We start from the raw sequence: 20,453 nt of genomic DNA on the forward strand, positions 1-20,453 counted from the left end.
TACCTTTTGAAGACTTTTGAGCACTGCAAGGACCTGACCAAATTAATGCAGAAGAAAAATTCTTTGACCAGTCCCATGAGGGATTATTGTATAGAAGAAAATGCAAGTAGTATGAGTCCATTAGAGCTTACAATATGAAGTGGTGATGAGGTCTTGATATCAGTCAAATGAGAGAGAGAGAGAGAGAGAGATACAGAGAGAGAGAGAGAGAGAGAGAGAGACAGAGAGAAAAAAAGGGGGGGAACTAGATGTGATAAATGTTCTTCTCTCTTGTCCCACTTATATCAAGAACTCATCATCACTTCATATTGTAACCTCTAATGTGCTGATATTAGATTGCTTGAGAGCAGGGTCTACTTTGCTATTTTTTTTTGCATCTCCAGAATTTAGTATAATGCCTGGCATACAGTAGGTGCTAATAAATGTTATTGACTGATTAGATAGGAGAGGTGAGGGAACAAGAGGAGAAAAAGAGAGCCCCAGAGTTATTATCATACCAGACTGGAAGAATGGTAGTATCATAGATACTAACAGTAAAATCAATAAGTAGGTTTGGGATGAGCAGTAAAAATGATTTTGGAAGTGGCAAAATTTGAGGGACATATGGAACATTTCTAGTTGAAGAGTTAAGATGCAGTGGAACTAAATCCAGAATAAGAAGTTCTAACTGAATACTCAGTATTTCAAATGAGATAATATTTATAAAACCAGTCAATCAGAAAAGCATATTTGGAACATAGTAGACAATATATACATGCTTAAGTATGTAAACTAACTCCAAAAATTCATGTCAAAAACTCTTCAAAAGAAAACCTTGCTGAATAGTTGCATGAGTTGGTATAGTAAAAAAAAAAAAGTCAGTATTTGGTAGCCAATCTTCTGCTGAAGAGCCTCTTTAAAATTGGAAAGGAGGGTTCCTCAAGCCCCTAAGAGCACATGATATGTTGACCTAGGTCAGTGATGGTGAACCTTTTAGAGACAGTGACTGGTCCCTCTGGCTTTGAACTCTGATGGGAACTGCAGGTGTGCCCACAGAGAGGGCTCTGTGTGCTCTTTTTGGAACATGTGCGATAGGTTTGTCATCACTGACCTAGGTGGTACCTGCAAGACCTTGTACTCTCTTGGCATAGCCTCTGAGCACTGAGGGCCACTTCTCTGAAATTATGTGTTTGTTGTAGAATGACTTGAGTTTAAGAATTAGGTAATAAAAGACAAAACTTTGCACCAGAAGCCAGAGTTGTTTAATATCAGTGTTTGTTTATGTAGAAATCTAGATACTGTGTATCAATACAATATCTTTCTATAATGCTGTTCAGAGTGTTTTACAATTGTGTTTTATTGGTAGGAGGAACCTTATAGGGAAGGGAAAACTGGGAAGCAATTATCACCATCAGAGAGACAGAGTGACTTGATCTAAAACCGAATGATATTGCATCAAGAAAAGGGGCAGGAGTCCCCAAGTGTCAACTCTTAGTCTTTTTTTTTTTTTTTAGTCCAGGAGAGTTCAGTAAACTCCAAGGAGTGGACTCCCTGAAATAAGCCCTATCCGCGGGCCTAGGGTGCTTTTGGTTATATTAGGGGACACAGTTTGCTGGCAAGGCTCACATGTACCCCAGGCCCTTCCACTTACTCTGGGGCTTGACAGAACTGCAGTTTTGACTAAACGTAAAGTTGTCCCCATCTCCGGCGAGCTGCAGAGCTGGAGTTTCTTCTTCGGAAGTCCTGACGCCCTGAGCTTAGGAGTGAGCAGCCATGGGGCGCTCCGCCTCCCAGCTCCCTACGGACATGCTCTAAAGTGGACAGGGAGGGTGGTGCTGGCAGCGGCTCTAAGAACAGGAGTCTAGGCAGCCCGGGGCTGGCGGGCTGGCGGGCGGGGAAGGCGTGGGGCGTGGTTTACCGCTTTCCGAGCGCCAAGGAGCGGAGCGGGCAGTGTAGCGCCGAGCGCCTCGACCGACTGCACAGAAAAAACAAATGAGAGAAAGGGAAAGCTCGAGCCCGGGAGAAAGAAGAAAGGGGTGCTCAGAGCTGTTGCAGCGCCTCCAGCCCCGCGCCCTTCGGCTGGGCGACGGACTGGTGAGTGTGGCCGCACTGGCTCTCCAAGCCTCTGAGCGTTGCGCCGCGGGTTTGTGGCGGGGAGAGAGGGGAGGAGAAAAGGAGGGGGGGGGGGCGGGCGAGTGCTAGGGATGGAAATCTTCCTGAGCCCCGGGAGGAGGAAGAAGATGGGGGGAGATGAAGAAGAGGGAAGGCATAGTAGACCAAGCAAGGACTACGGGGCTGGCCTAGAGGCTGCGGGAAAGTTTGCCTGGGGGAACAGAGCAGGATATACTGGGGGCGCAGCAAAGTTGTCAGCGGGCGGAGCGCGCAGGGGTTTGGAACGAGCGCCCGGGCTTGGCGTTTGTCTCTGTTTCTTTGTGTCACCTTTGGGCCGCCTGCCCGCCTACCTCGGAAAAGGGGTAGCCTCGGTGGGGCTCAACCCATAGCTACCACCAACCTGGAGCTTAGACTTTCAGCCTCAGGTTCAAGCTTTTTCCTTCCTCTTCATTCCCCTCCACACTTCCCCCCCCCCCCCCCCCCCAACCCCAAAGCTCTCTTGTATTAGCCGATTGTTATCGTTCCTCTCGTCATGCCTGGGCGGGAAAGAATTTGAACACTGCGTGCAATACAGCTTTTGGGAAAAGCTGCAGAGAGATTGCAAAATCCCGGGCGAGGAGCTATGTCCGCCTCTGGGTACCAGGATGGGGTGGGATGGGGGCAGTTTAGATTCCCAGGAGGTGGGTGGGTGGGGGAGGTGTAGGTGGGTAGGAGGCTGGAGCTGGTAGCAAATCCATCTCCGCGTCGGTGGCTGGTAATACAGCGCGGATTATAATTCCATTTTGATTGCTTCGGGTCTTTGTTGTCTGAAATTGTCTTTGCGTTCTGATTGTAACACCTTCTTGGGGCAGGTTGTTTTTTTCCTTTAAATAAAAATGGGGGGCGCACGAAAGGTTTTGGAAATCAGATCTTGTTGCCCAGAACAAGGTTGGAGATCTTATTTTAGTGAAGCCAGAAAAGTACAATGTGGTTTTTGGCTTTGTGATCGGTTATTATTTCTTTTAAGTTATTTTTTTCCTCTCCTCCCTTCCCTTCCCTTCCCCCCCCCCCCTCTTCCTTTTCTTGAACGGGAGCGTCTGAGATACTAGGAGATGCAGCTAATACAACAATCAGCAAGTCATAACCAAGACAGGATAGTTCATTCCAGCCCTTCAACTAGATTACTTTATGTCGTACCTTTTCTACCATCGAAGTTTGACTTCATGCTAGGTGTCGTATGTTTCTCTGAGCACAGCGCTAAAGGGCATCATTGCCTAACTCCTGTGGTCATGCTGGGTTCTTGATTAGGTTCAGTTAACTCCATGAAAATTTTAGGAGTGGGAAGTGTAATTAGACATACTCTACCTTTCCTACCCAACCCTTAACATTAAGGCAGTTCCGACAGGGACATTTTAAGTGATCTAGGATGGGTGTTCAACTCCCCTCTTCCCCCACATAACAATTCTTGTGCGTTTATAGTTTTAATGCATGACTTCTTCACTGATTTCTCTACAGTAAAACAGCAGAAGGCTTCTCATTAGCTTTTCTTAATATATTTTCAGAGAAGCTACTCATTGGGAAGGGTTTGAACAAGTGGAATCATGTGTGTATGAGTAATATTTTTGCTGTGAATGGCAGAGACTGTCTCTAGTATGTACCATTTAATCCAAAAAGCATTTATTAAAAGTACACACTATAGGCTAGGCAGACCTGGGGTTGCTATCCCTCTAACCTGTATCCAAGGTTTAGTCCCTATCCTCTGTTCACTTTGTTGGATCTGGAGATACAAAGACAAATGAAATCCCCTGGTCCCTCAAGGAACTTCCATTCTACTGGGTTGATGGCACATGTAAATATTAGACTAGGGATAGGGGCTGGACCTGTGATTTCATTGGTTTAGGAAACTCCCTCTATCAGGTGAGAAAATTCCCTTTACCCTTGGTGATTTGCATCTGCTCTGCCTGCAATTTATAGTCTTATCCATTTGCCTAAGGCACTGGGATCTTTGTCTTCCCCACATTCACACATGCTCAGTGTTTGTCAGTCTCCACACTTGAACCCTGGTTTTCCTGATTTTGAGCCCAACTTTCTTTTACCAGGCCCAGCTACCACTTAAATATAAGCTTATATATAATAATTGGAGGAGGAGGAGGAAGACAGTAATAACAATTTAGGAGATCAGGAAAGGCTTACTGTAGCAGATGGTAAGTGAGCTGAGCCTTGAAGAAAACTAGGGATTCTGGGAGTTAGAAATTAGAAGAGATTGCATTCTAGTTCTGGAGAAGATAATTGTCTTTTAAGTATTTGAGGGCTGTCATTTTTTAATGTGTTAGATTTATTTTATTTGGTTTAATAAGGCAAGACCAGAAGAAACAATGGGAAGAAATTGCAGAGGCAAATTTATGGTTGATGTAAGTAAAAACTTACTAGCAATTAGAGCTGTCCGAAGTGGAATGGATTGTTGTCCTTGGTGGTGGTGGTAGTCTGCCTCCTACTTGGGGGTCTTTAATCAGAGCCTGTAGTACCACTTTTGGGGTATATGTATAGTGGGGATTTCTTTATGTATGGGCTAGACTAGGTGGCCATTGAAGTCCCACTTAATTTTGAAATTCTATGATTATATGTAGAATAAGGTGGTTGGCTTAGACCATCCCTAACGTTGCTTTTCTCTCCAAATCTGAGGATTTTTGTGAACTCAGAGATCCAGCAAGACATTTGTTTAATTTAAATATTGAAAAAAATGTGATTTGAATGGTATGGGTTTGTGCTTGTAAACTCAGATTTATGTTTTTGATGTTGCTTTAAAACTCATTAAATAGACTACCCACTTAAGAAATGTCAAGAATATTTGTACAGATTAATGCAATTTGAGACAAATTTGAAGAACTCAAGTTCTCTGTACTCATTTTAGATTTTTGCCACACAGAACTAAAGGTGTCTGTGTAATATAAAACTCAGTTGCTGTAAATCATTATGTGGCATATCCCTGTCATGTTTTAAATGTTTTGGGATAGTCCAAAGGTAGGCCTGGGAGTGCAAACCAATTGTTTTGCATATTCCTTTTTTATTAGTCATATGAGGTATTAAGATATAAATTTTAAAATTTCTTAAAACCTCTCATAAACAAAAACAAGGTTTTGATTTTCTAAAGTGACTATATTAAAATTGTTGCAAAAAATTTAACTCCATTCAACAAAACATTTATTTAGGACTTAGAGTGTTGCATGAATTACTTGGGGGGCAGAGTAAAATCATAAGCTTTGTTAATTTACACAATGTACTCTGTTTAGCAGGGGAAAAAAGAGAAATGAACCCAGAGTCAGGAAGACTTGAGTCCAAATCCAAACTAAGACACTTCCTAGTTGTATGATATCAGGAAAGTCACTTAATTACTGTTCATATTTTCCTTCATTTTCCATTTCCTCATCTGTCATATCTCCCAGGATTTTTGTGAGGGTAAAATGATATGATGTTCATAAAGTGCTTGGCAGAACTTTAAACAATGTATAAATGCTAGTTTCTTATAATAGCTTGATAAACTTTCAATATTTAACAAATACTTTATCTACACTTGTACATGATTTAGCATTGAGGTCACAAGATTTTGACTCATGATTTTTAATCCTTCATCACTTAATCAGATTTTATTCACTTTAGATATTAAGTGTACCTTTGAAGAACCATTTTTCTAGGTCTAGCTTGATTATACATTTTTATTATACATTTTTTAAAAACCTTATTGGTTCTAAGGCAGAAGAGTGGTAAGGGCTAGAAAGTGGAAGTTAAGTGACTTATTCAGGGTCACACAAATAGGAAATATCTGAGGCCATATTTGAACCTAGGACTTCCTGTCTCTAGGTCTAGTTCCTATCCACTGAGCTACTCAGCTGCCTCCTGATTGGAGCCTTAAGCAGATTGTTTGACATCATTTCCAAAAATGACTGGATTTGAACTCAGAAAGATAAATCTTCCTGACTTCAGGCCTAGCATTCTATCAAATGCACAATGCACACCAGCCCCCAAATGTAAATCTGGTCATTCCTCATCTATTTGTGAATTATGGCCCTTATTGGTACCAAGTGAGAAAAGTAAAATCATCCCACCTGAGATGATGAGCAAAAAAGGCACTATATGGTACAATGGATAAAGAGACCTAACTCCTCAGTGTTCAGAAGATTACTTTCTGGCATATATTGAATGTTTGACCCTAAGAAAGTCACCTAACCTCCCCCTGACACAGTCAACTCAATGGCTATAAATTGGGAGGCAAATGGAGTTCATTGGTAAAAGAATTTCCTTACAAAATTAAAATAAAATCACAGATCTTGTCCAAAAACAGTAACAAGGTTAACAATAAACCTTATATAATCCAGAAAAATATTGAAGTTGTATTATTACTACATTCCTTAAAAATGAATCTGCCAAACTTTCAAAAAGAAGGACATCATTTCAGAATAAAGACATTTAAAAATATGATTAAAATATATCTTCTGCAAACTTTGTGTTTTGCCTCTTTTTCTATCTTTGGTACTTAACACAATGCCTGGCACACAGCCAGGTACACTAAATGTCTTTTGATTAACTCCGTAAATTTAAAAATTCTATAGCTATTTGCAATAACTTGCTCTCTTTCCCCTAGCCTTTGTATTAGAATAGAGACCAAAGGGGAAGAAATCAAACCTATGCTGACCTTTTCATTGATCTTTCATCCTAATATTTCAAAAGTATTTTATCTTTTTAGTGATTTTAGAAGGTAAATATTCTACCTTTACTTGATGGTGATTGCTCAGGAAATTTTTCTGTAGGTTCAGATATACTTTATTTGTTGGTGTCATTTAGTCATTTCAGTCATACCACACTTTTCATGACTCTGTTTGGGGTTTTCTTGGCAAAGATACTGGAATGGTTTGCCATTTTCTTCTCCAGTTTATTTTGGAGATGAAGAAACTGAGCCAAATGAGACTAAATGACTTTCCCAGAGTCACAGAGCTAATAAAATCATAGAAATCCCAGGTCTATTGATCAACTTGGTTCCATAGATTTTTAACCTTTTATATTGCTTCCAATTCATCAATGAACATTTAAATATGTTACATGTACATATAAAATGCATAACTAGGAGATAATAAGATAAATATTGATAGAGAATCATTGATCATCAGAATTGAAGGGTAATTTAAAGATCATCTAGTCCATCTATTTTATTTTATAGATGAATGAGAGTAACTCAGTTAGGTGGCTTAGTGGATAGAACTCTTGGCCTGGAGTCAGGAATACCTGGTTTCAATCCAACTTCAGTCACTTATTAACTGAGTGTCTTTGGACAAGACACTTAATCTCTATTTACCTCAGTTTCTTCAGTTGTAAAAATAGAAATAATAATAGGACTTTCATCCCCGGGTTTTTGTGAGGATCAATCAAATATTTACAAAGTGCTTAGCACAGTGCCTGAAAAATAGGAGATACTTATAAATGCTTTTTTTCTCCTTTTTAAAGATTAGAGAGAGGATTCATCCAGGGTGAAGCAACTAGGCCTGGTTGGGACTCAAACTCAGGTCTTCTGACATCCAAATTTAGTGTTTTTCTCCCTAGTATACTTTGTTGTGTTTCTCATATGTAAAAGCAGGACATTGGACTACATGTTTTCTGTGTTCCTTTACAACTTTAAAGATTTTACTGTCTTAGAAATGTGATGGTTTATATTGTTGCACGAAGCCATTGGTTAGTATTAATGATTCATCAGATGATTGCATTAATTGTGATATGAATATAAACATAGATGTCAAAATAGTGGTATTATATGCTGGGGTTAAAACAATGTAAATATGTAATGTAAAATGTTATTTTTTATATTATAATGTTAAATGTAGATTTTTAAAGTGTAATTGGAATATGTTCCTGAGATATAAAGATATTATACAAATAAAATTGAAATATGATATTTCAAAATTTCCCCACAAAGTGGAGGCAAAGGTCATATGGAAACTTATTTACCTAGTGTACAGGTAAGGACAAAGAAAGACTACAAAACCACAAGTAGATAGTTGTCAGTGTGAGTTGATGAAGAACATTTTAAGTAATGACCTTCTTAAATTATATATTGTCATATTCTATTTATATTATTTTCATGACAAAAATGCTGGGGTTTATAAAAGCCATATTTAATTTGTGTAGACAGATATATTAATATGTAGCATATTTTAAATCATTATGAAAAGGATAGATCCCAAAGAGAAAGTTGAAAAGTTTCTAGGAAGTATCAAATGGGTCTTGACAGCGGAACTAGAATTCTTCCTCTCCTTATCTCCCTCCACCTGGCTTCTTTCATGTCTCAGCTAAAATCCTACCTTCTATAGATAGGAAGCATCTCTTAGTCTCCTTGAATGCTAGTGTTTTCTCTCTGAGAATATCTTAAATTTACTTTTATGATTTGTCCTTAGCTCTTTGAATGTTGCCTTCTCTTATTAAATTATAAACTTTAGGGCAAGGGCTATATTGCCTTTCTTTGGTATCTCCAGCACTTAACAGAGTGCCTGGCTTAATAAGTACTTGCTATTTTGACTTGAATTGCTACTAGTTGTTGGGGGAGGTTAGTCACAAGGTTTAATCAACAAGTATTTTTGAACTAGCTTTTAGTTATTTACATTTTTGAATCTCATTATTGTATTTTAAAAGTCATAGTGTTGCAATTAAAAATGAACTCCTTTGGAGATTTGTAATAATAACTCATGTCTGTCTGTGACAAATCATGTGATCTTTTCTCAGTCCCCATCCTTCTTGATTTCTTGCATTTGACATTATCAGTCATGTCTTTTCCTTGATATTCTCTCCTCTCTTTGGATTTTTGTGATACCACTGTCTCTTCTTTGCTCTCCTACCTGTCTGCCTGGTTTTTCTCAAGCTCTTTTGCTGGATCATCAACCATGCCATACTCAGTTTGCATAGGTGTAATCCCAGGACCATATTCTGAATCTTTACTTCTTCTTTTTTTCTATAATCTAAGCATCTACATCACCTCACATGGGTTTAGTTACTTCTGTGTAGATCACATCTAGATCTATATAAATCATTCTTTTTTAAAGAAAATTCTTGTCCTTTGTCTTAGACAACAAAGGCTAAGCAACTGAGGTTAAGTGTCTTGTCCCAAGGTCACACAGCTAAGAGGTTTCTGAGGCTAGATTTGAACCTAGGTCTGGTGCTCTATCCACTGTGCTACCTTGCTGCCCCCTATATAATCCTTAGTCTTACTTTTGAATGTCTTGCATCCCAGCTGCTTATTGAGCATCTGGAACTGAATGCTCTGTGAACATTTCTAGTTCAATAAGTCTAATTGTCTTAACACTACCACCCCCCCCCCAATGAATTTCCCCCTCTTCCTAACTTCCCTATTTCTGTTGAGGATATCACCATTGTTCCAATTATCTAAGTTCACAACATAGGAGTCATTGATTTTTTTTCACTCTTTCACCTTGGACATTCAATCATTTTGTCAGTGCCATCAATTTGATCTCCACAGTATATTTCAAGTCTGTTCCCTTATCTCCAGCTCTACTTACCTCTAACACACAATGGTTAGTCTTACTGTCTCTACTGCCATCCTGCCAATCCTGTACATAGCTGTCAAATGGATATTCTTAAATTACAGGTTTGACAATGGCACTATAATTTGCAGGAATGACTTCTTTAGGTCTATAGGATAAAATATACTGTCCAATTTAAGTCCTTTACAGTATGTTTCCAGTCCACCTTCCCAGGATTACTGTGCATTACTCTCTTTCACACTTCTTTCAGTCTAAATGGCATAGTTAAGTCAAGTTAACAAGTGTTTAAAATCGTTTCTCTTTTCCTCCAATTACATGTAAGTACAAATTTTAGCATTTGCTTTTTTCAAATTTGAGTTCCAAATTCTCTTCCTCCCTTCTTCCTTGAGAAGGAAAGCAATTTGATTTAGGTTATACATGCATAGTCATGCCAAACATATTTCCATATTATTCATGTTGTCAAAGAAAACACAGATCAGGGGGCAGCTGGGTGGCTCAGTGGATTTAGAACCAGACATAGAGATGGGAGGTTGTAGGCTCAATTCTGGTCTCAGACACTTCCCAGCTGTGTGACCCTGGACAAGTCACTTAACCCCCATTGCCTAGCCCTTACCATTCGTCTGCCTTAGAACATTGGTTCTAAGATGGAAGGTAAGAGTTTCAAAAAAAAGAAAGAAAAAGAAACACAGCCCAAAAAAACAAAAATAAAGTAAGTTTTTAAAAAGTATGCTTTGGTCTGCATTCAAACTTCATCAATTTTTTTCTGTAGAGGTGGATAGGATTTTTCTTCATGAGTACTTTGAAATTTTCTTACATCATTGTATTGCCAAGAATAGGTAAGTCATTCACAATTGATCATAGTATAATATTGCTGTTACTGTGCAAAATGTTCTCCTTGTTCTGCTCACTTCACTTTGCATTAGTTCATGGAAGTTTACAGATATTTCTGAAAGCATCATTTCTTATAGCACATTAGTATTCCATCACAACCATATACTACAACTTGTTTAGCCATTTTCCAATTAATGGGTTGTCCCTCAATTTCCCATTTTTATCACCACTATAAAGAGCTGCTATAAACGTTTTGTGCATATAGGCTCTTTTCTTATCTCTATGGAATATAGAGCTACTAATGCTATTGCTGGGTTAAAGGGGTATGTCCTTTGGGCATAATTCCATATTATTCTCCAAAATGGTAGGATCAGTTCACAAATCCATAGTGTTTTACTGTCCCAATTTCTCCATATCCCTTTATTAAGCCTATACTGTGTACCAAGTACTGGATATTATACATTACACCATGCCTGGAATTCATTCTCTCTTTTTCCTCACTTTGGTTTTACCTAATTTCTAGTTTTCTTCAAAGCTCAATTCAAGTATAACTCTCCAACAGAAAGCCTCTATTAATTCCCCTCCAGTTCCCAGTTCCCTTTTCTCCCAGAAATTACTTTGTTTCTACTGTGAAGATATTTTGTATTGACTTCTGTGTACATGTTGTTTTTCTGCAACAAAATATAAGCTTCTTGAGGAAAGGTATTTACATTTTTGAATCTCATTATTGTATTTTAGAAATCATAGTGTTGCAATTAAAAATGAACTCCTTTGGAGATTTGTAATAATAACTCATGTCTGTCTGTTAAGCGACAAATCATGTGACCTTTTCTCAGTCCTCATCCTTCTTGATTTCTTGCATTTGACATTATCAATCATGTCTTTTCCTCGATATTCTCTCCTCTCTTTGGATTTTTGTGATACCACTGTCTCTTCTTTGCTCTCCTACTTGTCTGCCTGGTTTTTCTCAAGCTCTTTTGCTGGATCATCAACCATGTCATACTCAGTTTGCATAGGTGTAATCCCAGGACCATATTCTGAATCCTTAATTTTCTATAATCTTCTTCTAAGTATCTACATTTTGTTTAGCTGGGTGCCTTGTATGCAGTGAGTGCTTAATATTTATTAAGCTTGTTAAATGAATTAAAAAGCACAAGGTTAAGTGAATCTTTTCTTCAGGGCTCTGGAAGATATGTTGTATCCTGATACCCTCATTTATATAAATTTAAAAATCTCAACTAAGTTTTAAAATGTGAATTTAAAATGTTTTTCATATTCATACTAATACCAAAAATCATGAAGAGCTGCTTAGCATTACCAAAATACTGTATCTAGGCTATTCCCCCCCCCCCCCCATAATAATGATGGCTTCCAGGTCTCCATTTTCAACTTAGAATATGGGGAAGTTAGGTGAAGACCTTACAAGTCCCTTCTAGCATAGAAACCACACATGCTTCAAGGGGATTTATTTGATTAGTTTGGCAGTATTAGCATGGTGAGGAACATTCATTCACCCACAAAAAATAACCAAAGTGGTGTGATAAATTAGATCTGTTACAAGAAAAGTGATTAAAACAAAAATCCCAAATCAGATTTACTAGAAGAGATTGATGCCTTGTGTCTCTTGTATTGCTTCTAACATTTTTTTGGGTAGGAGTCATTCTCCTTATCTAGCTTTAAAAAATGGCCTGCTAATAAATTATTAGAATTTAGGTAACAGTTAAATTGATAAACAATATTTAATCTAGTTTGTTATCTATTTAGTTTCTTGGTTATGTTAAGAAAATCCTACATACTGCAAAGAATTGTAGTCTTTGATAGCTTCTGTTTTAGAAGTTTTAGAGTATGCCTGAACTTTCTGTGAGTCATCACACTGTATCTCTATTTGCCAGATTGTTTTTCTTAGCAACTGCAGCACCATTTCAGGTCTGGACAGTGAAAGTATTTGTAGAAATGATCCAAGACATTGTTTCAGTTTGTTTGTTTGGTACACCTTAAAGCAATGGCTTATTTAGGGCCAAAATACTGTTTTCAAAATGTTCTAAAAAAGTTTATGAGTGTACTAAGCTGATAGAATGATCCATTATGAACTTTCTACCTATCTAATCTCTATGTATGTATGCATGTATATGTGTGTGCATGCATATGTGTGTGTGTGAGAGAGAGAGACATAGAGAGAAAGGGGAGAGAAAGAGAGACAGACAGACAGACAGACAGATAGACAGACAGACAGAGAGAGAGAGAGAGAGAGAGAGAGAGAGAGAGAGAGAGAGAGAGAGGAAGAGGGAGGGGAGGGAGAGGGAGGGAAGGAGGGAGAGAAGAGCCATTATTCAGAATAGACTCCAATAAAACCTGCTTGGACTTGCTGTTCTGTGGCTGGTACAGAATTATACCATCTTTCAAGGTTGGAAAGGGTAAAGTTCTTTTACTCAGAGTTCTAGTTCTGGCTTATTCATCTTCTATTATATATTCCTATGTAGGAAGTGCTCTGAAAAGGGTATAGTTCTCAAAGATTAATTATATTCCAAGAAAAGGCTTTAGAATTTATATAATGATTACATTAAAAAAATTTTAACATTCAGGGATTATTTATAAATATTAATTATCCTGAAGTACATTAGTCAGTTTATAGTTTGGTGGGTGACACTGAACTATGTTAATTTAAAGGAAGATTAGGGAAGGGAGAATTGTCAAAATTGTAATGTACTTGGACTGATGTAGTTACTTTTATCAACTGTTATAAGGGACTATTAGCCACTGAAAAAAATTTAAACATTTATGTTGCTTATAGTTTTTTTCCCCCACAGTATACTAGGTAACAGTGGTTTATGCAAAGATATAAACCTATTTTAGAGGGCTTATCCATATATTCCAGAGGATGTTTGATATTATTTTAAAATTCAACTTAGTTTCAGGGCCCTCAATATTTTATCTTTACTTATCATTAACCTTTTTTCTTTTATGATGAGAGACTCTCTTTCCCCTTATTTCTCCTTTCTCTTAATCTCCAATTCTTCTAGGCTATGAGCTCCTATTGTACATCTTCCTACCATGAGAATAGGATAGTTCTACCATAGAATAGGATTGTGGTTGGTCTGCTGAGTTGATGATGGGCCTCATCTGACTTCCAAAGTCTGTTTCCTATATAATGTACCTACTAGGTATTAGAACAGTTTAAAAAAAATTCCCCCTTTACTTATGATCATCATATATAGAATTGCTCAGTTGGAAGAGATTCTTCAAGTTATCTAGTAGAACCACTATCCAATTCAGTCCAATAAATTTTTATTAAGAACTCACTGCCGTGCTCTCAGGAAACAAATATTGTACTTGACCCAGGGGATACAGTGATAAAAATGAAATTCCTTTCCCTCAAGAAGTTTATATTTTAATGTAGGAGGAAGGAAAAACATGAAGGGAAGTAATGGTAACATATAAACTCCAAGGCATAGAACAAGCTCCTGTTCAGTGTTCAGCCTGAAGAGAATAAATATTTATTAGGTGCCTACTCTGTGCCAGGATCTGTGCTAAGTGCTTTGCAAATTGTAGCTCATTTGATAGTAGACACTTAATAAATGCTAGTTTGCTGCACATAAATTTGTGCAAAAGTAGAATTGGTTGCTTTGAGATGCCAGTGGTTTGGCCCTCATTGAATGTCTTCAAACAAAGAATGCTTGAAGCAGGTTGACCACTTTACAGGGATATTTTGAAAGGGGCTCTTTAGGTATGGGTTGGACGAGATGGACTTTGACTCTTCTTACTCTCAGATGCTATGATTCTGTGGGCTTCAAATGTCAGGCCAAACAATTGCATTTTTTCCTACTAGCAAAGTGGAATTTTAAAGTGAGGGAATGGCAAGACTAGACCTGTGCATTAGGAAGATGCTTTTACTAGCTGAATGAGGGTGGAGTGGAATAGAGGAGAGCTTGGGAAGCAGGAAGAAAGCTCTTATAATAGTTCAGGTTAGAAGGGATTGAGGAACTGAAGTCTTGAGAGTCGACTGTGAATGGAGAGGAGTTTTCATAGGTGGTTTAGGGAAGAAGATGATGAGGTCAGACAGTTTGGAACATGTTGAGTTTGAGATACCATCAGTATAACCAAGTGCAGATCAATGATGATAGATATAGAGCTGAAGGGACTTCAGAGGTAATCTTGGACAAACCCCTCATTTTACAGATGAGGAAACTGATTAGAGAACTAGGGAGAGATATATAAATTTTGAGAGTCACCTGCATAGAGATCATAACTGGACCTCTGAGGGAACAAAATCCCCAAAGGAAAAGAAAATGTAAAGAAAGAGTAGCAAAAAAGGATCAGGACAGATCATTATTGGGCATCAAGGTAAGGAGCAGAACCAATCATAAAACTGAGAAGGATCTGTCAAGATAAAAGGACAACTAGAAGAGAATAGTGTCATGGAAGCTGGGGGAGAAGATTATATCCAGGAGGCAGTGTTGAAAGTTCTCAAAAATGTCTTTTCTAGGGGATGGGATGGGGTGTAGCCTGAGAATGGGATTAAATGGGAAAAAACTGTTAAGAAGTTTTTGCAGCTGTACTATTTGCAATTCCAAAAACTAAATGAGACCTAATGTCGCACAATGAGGGTCACAGTTAATTAAGTTGTCATACATTATTATTATAAAATATTAAGATATAATTAATATCAACATGTATGAAGAATATAGAGAAATCCAGAAAAATCTCTATAGTGCAGAGTGAAAAGAACAGAATCATAAGGATAGAATATACATTTATTATGACCACTTAAAATGAAAAGTGAATGGGAATGATGGGTAAAACAAGGAAACTTAATGGAAATTTGGAGACTGTAACTGAAAAGTTATAACATTTTAGTCATATTGATTTAATTAAATTTGAAACAAGTTCAGTTGGTTATATTAATGTTTAATTTAAGAAGTTTTTTTGGTTATTATGAATTTAGTCTTCAACAGACATGAATTTCAATATTCAAAGATGAATCCTCTCCTGAAAGACTATATGTGCAGCATATTGAAGTAAGAGAGCCTCACTTCTAAATAGATGTTATAGGGCCTGGCCAACTGACTGCCACCTGATTCATTTCTTTTATTTACTTTTATTGTTCCAAGTTCTAGAGTGATCTAGGGATGTTCGGATAATTTATTTCTAATGAATAAAATTACAATCTTTCTCATTAATTAATTAGCTTGATCCCCCATATAAATTAATTAATTATATTTTTAACTGGAGAAATCTCATTTCCCATGAGTATTTTTCTTTCTTTCTCTATAATTATTATAATTTCAGATATATATTATTCACAAATAAAAGCTAATAAAGCAAAATACATATAACTATATAACAATATAACATTTATGTATTGAATGACCTCAGATCCTCAATATAGCATCAGATTCATCTCTGTTTCTTAAGGAATTCAGTCTTACACTGTTTAGTTTTTTCCCAGATATTGATTAAATTCTCCAAAAAAATCTTCTTCATATTTTCCCTCAAGATAAGAGTTAAATTCAGCTTTCTATGAAATAAGCAAGTTCTTTCTGTCTTTTATTTCATAGGCACAATAAATAGAATGCATGGTATTGTTTATCAGGTGAGAAAACTTATTGCTAAGGGCTGAAGATTGTGAGTCGTTAGGACAGTAAGAATAACAGTGAAAAGGAAAAGAGAGAAAAGATATGATTTGAGGGAATGTCAGGGTCATGAGGAAAGATAATCATATTTGTGGGCTTACTGAAAATATAGATCCTTTTCTACAATATTCTTTGCATTCCCTGGTTTCCATGTGGACAAACAGCATGGTCTTGATGGCTCCTGGCAGTGAGACTTCAGTCCTTCACTTTTCTATTTGCTTTTTTTGTTCAGTAATTTCAGTGGTGTTCAACTCTTCTGGTGCCATTTGGGGTTTCTTGGCAAAGCTCCTCAAGTAGTTTGCCATTTCCTTCTTCAAATCATTTGACAGATGAGGAAACTGAGGCAAATAGAGTTAAGTGACTTGTCCAGGATCACACAGCTAGTAAGTGTCTCAGGCCAAATTCAAACTCAGGAAGATGAATCTTTCCAACTCCAAGCTTAAGACTTTTATCTCCTGAGCCACCTAGCTTCCCTTTCTATTTATTAGCTATTTGGTATAGAATAAGTCATAACCTCTTTCTAAATCTCTGTAATATGGGGATAATAATATTTATACCACCTTCCTTTACAGGTTATTTGTGAAGAAAGGGCTTTGTAAAGAGTTAATTCTCATATAACTAGGAACTCCTATTACAAAGCAATTTGTGTATTACAGCTGATTTAAATCTTTACTACAATCACAGTAAATTAAGTAATACAAATATTATTATCCCCATTTTATAAATGAGAAAATTGAATTTCAGAGAAGTTAAGGGATTCCTAAGATCATAAGATCAAACGGTTTAGTGTTGTAATGAACCTTCAAGATTATCTAGTCCATTGTCCTCAGTTTATAAATCTTGTGGCCCAAAGACATGACTAGAGATTTGATGAAGGTCACATAGGTGTTAAGTAACAAAGCTGGAATTTAAATCTCAGGCTCTCTGATTCTAAATCCAACATTCTTTGCCCAGGAGGTAGCTTGGTAGGTCAGGACCTGGAAATAGGAATGTCTGAGTTCAATTCCAACCCCAGACACTTATTATCTGTGTGACCTTGGGCATATCATTTAAGCTCTGTTTGCTTCAGTTTTCTTATCTGTAAAACAAGCATAATAATATTACCCATATCCCAGAGTTATTATGGGGATAAAATAAGATACTTGTAAAATGCACTTTGCAAACCTTAAAGCACTATAGAAACACTAACATGCATACACATGTATGTGTATATATCTATATATATACCTACAGTTATCTATCTACCTACTTACTTATTTATCTATATCTATACCATGCTTGTGTGTGTGTGTGTGTGTAAATCACTCAACTAGGAAGTGATATGGCAGCTAGGTGGTATAAGTGAATAGAGTGCCAGACCTGGAGTCAGGAAGACCTGAATTCAAATCCAGCCTCAGATATTTACTAGCTGTCTAGTATGATGTGTGATCCTGAGTAAGTCACTTAACCCTATTTTCCTCAGCTTCCTCATCTGTCAAATGAGCTGGAGAAGAAAATAGCAAACTGTTCCAGTAGCTTTGCCAAAAAAACCCCAAATGGGTCATGAAGAGTCCGATACTACTGAAACATCCAAAAAACAAGGAAGTGATAGAATAGTGACTTATAAATTCAGATTATCTGATTCCATATTGGTATTGTATAATGTCAGAGTTTGAAAAATTTGCTTCAAACTCAGTAGTTAGTGCAAAAATTAAGGAGGGAGTCATATTTTTATACTTATAAGTCAATCAACTAGAATTTATTAAGAGTCTATCTACTATGGGAGGCAGCTAGGTGGCTCAGTGAATTGAGAGCCAGGCCTGGAGTCAGGAGATCCTGGGTTCAAATATGACCTCAGACACTTCCTAGCTGGTTGACCCTGGAGAAGTCACTTAACCCCAATTGCCTAGCCCTTACTACTCTTCTGAATGAGAACCAGTTGGTTTTCAGACAAGATAAGGGTTAAAAATAAAGAGTACTATGTGCTGGGCACCGCTAAGTCCCTAAGGATACAAGAAAGGCAAATGATAGTCTCTGCTCTTAAGGAGCCTGTGGTTTAATGGAGGAGACAACATATAAATAACTATGTACAATCAGGCTGTATACATTATAGATTTAGGGTATTATCATAAGGAATGTGTTAAGATAAAGACAGAAGGAAAGGGGTTTTCCTATGAAAAGCAAAGCAAATGTGGCATGAAGAGGGAATATATTGACACATAACACCTCAGTTCCCAATTTTGAGTCATCTCAGATTAAGACCTCCTCAGTTTTCTAGAAAGGTATTGAAGCTATCTAGAAATCTATTGAACCATACTGTGGCACACTTCTCTATAGCAATGATTCAGTAGATTGGAATGGGATCAAATATGATATTTGTCAGGAGACTGATTAAGAAGTAGCCCTTTCAATAAATTTTACTAAGTAAAATAAAATGAGAGAAATGTGATGGTAACTCATTTCAATTCAATTCACCAAAAATATACTAAATGTATTCTTTCAAAATACCAAGGGCAGTGCTAAGTGCAAGGGATAAAGAGATGAAAGCCTTATGATACCCAACCTTTCTATTTGTTTATATTGTAGTGGGTGGAATGTACTATTTATTCACTATAAGTCAAGGTAATAGCAGTGTCAGTGTGTTTTTGTCTGTTTATTTGCTTGTTTTTAAGATAAGAGTGACCTGTGAATGATTGTAGGTGAAGGAGAAAACTCTGGTAGAGAAGGAAAGATTTAAAAGTTAATAAAGAGGGAGAATGCTTTATGTATAATGGTCCTACAAGAGGTAAGAGGTAATTGGATGGTGTGGCTTAGGGATTTTTTCTAGCAATACTTGATAGCCCCAGAGAGCAATGGGAGAAAATAAATAATGGGAGTTAGCAGAGTGGTAAAGTAGAAGGTTGGGCATGGCAGAATGTATAGGTTATGAAACCTAAGGTGTAATTGTCTAGTTTTGTTTCTTTTACTTCTGTAATATATTTAGCATTGAACCTTTCTCCACTTTCACCTTAAGCAGTCTAGTTCAAGTCCTTACCTTTTCTTACCTAGATTATTATTATTTTTTTGCCTAGATTATTTTAACAGCCTTCAACTGTTATTTCTTGCTATCCATCCTCCCATTGTTGCCCAAGTAATTTTCCTAATCATTCTAATCACTCTTTCATTAATAAATCCTATGTAGTTTCTCAATTAAGATATACATTCCTGTCCCTAGAATCCAGGGTCCACCTTTTTCACATTCAGGAAGATGACTTGGTCTAAATGTATTTTATACTTCTTGTCACATATTAAACATCCTAGCCAAATTAATCTCTTGTTACATCTATTTATTGAAGTTCCTCCCTTCCTTCTAGATGGAATTCAAATACCATCTTTTTTGACAAGCTTCCTTGTCCCAAGGGCCCTTCCTCCACCCACCAAAGTGTTTCATGCATCCTTGAGTTTTTTCTCCTTCCTCCTGTAAGATTTAAATTAATATCCAATAACTCAAAGTATTATGTTTTATAAGATTTATTAATAATCACTTGAAGTAGAAGAAATAAAAGAACAAAAGTAAAATCCTGAGTAAAGAAAGCTTTCCTAGCCACATTTGTGGGAAAAGAGAGAGGGGGTGGGGTCACGCAAAAATTTTATCTCCAAAACATAAGGATGTAACTTGAGAATGAAAGTAGGATGTTGGGAGAGAGTGTCTTGGGGTTCAAATTCTAATTATACCCTTTATTATAATTATAATTATATTATTTATTATATACCTTTTTCTTTCCTTCCTTCCTTCCTTCCTTCCTTCCTTCCTTCCTTCCTTCCTTCCTTTCTTCCTTCCTTCCTTCCTTCCTTCCTTCCTTCCTTCCTTCCTTCCTTCCTTCCTTCCTTCCTTCCTTCCTTCCTTCCTTCCCTCTCTCCATTCTCCCCTTTCTCCCATTAGATTGTGAGCTACTTGAGGGCAGGGAATACTTTCTGCCTCTTTTGTATCCCTAGTGCTTAATATAGTACTTGGCACATAGTAGGTGCCAACTAACATTGTCTCAGTAACTTTATTACCCACCACAATTTTCTCCATCTCATCATCTCCCTTTGATAACTCCAACTCAAGTAATATCAATGGATCCAATACCTTGATACTACATATTTCAGAAGTTTTAAAAACTATTTGAAAATGGCTTGAGAGGAAAGGGTTTACATATTTGTAATATGTGTTACTGGGAGATGTTGAAGAAGAGTCAAAAATTATATTGTGGGAAGTGTTTTCATAAAGTGCTTTTTGGTAGAAGCAATATTTTATTTTATCCCTGCCCCATGCAAGTTAGCCTAGTTTTTCCTTAAAAGGTATACTGAAATTATCCTTGAGATTTGATTGACACAAGGGACTATTGTGAACATTTTGTGAGGAAATGTTTGAAAAACA

At 37.1% G+C, this 20,453-nt stretch overlaps 1 protein-coding gene across 7 annotated transcripts in view; it reads left to right on the forward strand.

The window, feature by feature from the left end:
* The first annotated feature begins 1,578 nt into the window (after window positions 1-1,578).
* SYNE2 (spectrin repeat containing nuclear envelope protein 2) overlaps window positions 1,579-20,453 on the forward strand; it is a 416,774-nt gene continuing 397,899 nt past the window's right edge. For 5 of the 7 annotated variants that reach the window (XM_056810871.1, XM_056810867.1, XM_056810872.1 and 2 more), the window contains exon 1: window positions 1,836-2,073. The gene's annotated coding sequence lies outside the window, so the exon portion shown is untranslated. Of the gene's footprint in view, window positions 2,074-20,453 lie in introns of all 7 variants that reach the window. The other 2 variants (XM_056810866.1, XM_056810870.1) reach the window with 2 other exon arrangements.

This window comes from Monodelphis domestica, chromosome 1 (genome assembly GCF_027887165.1).
Source record: "Monodelphis domestica isolate mMonDom1 chromosome 1, mMonDom1.pri, whole genome shotgun sequence".
Lineage (NCBI taxonomy): Eukaryota > Metazoa > Chordata > Mammalia > Didelphimorphia > Didelphidae > Monodelphis > Monodelphis domestica.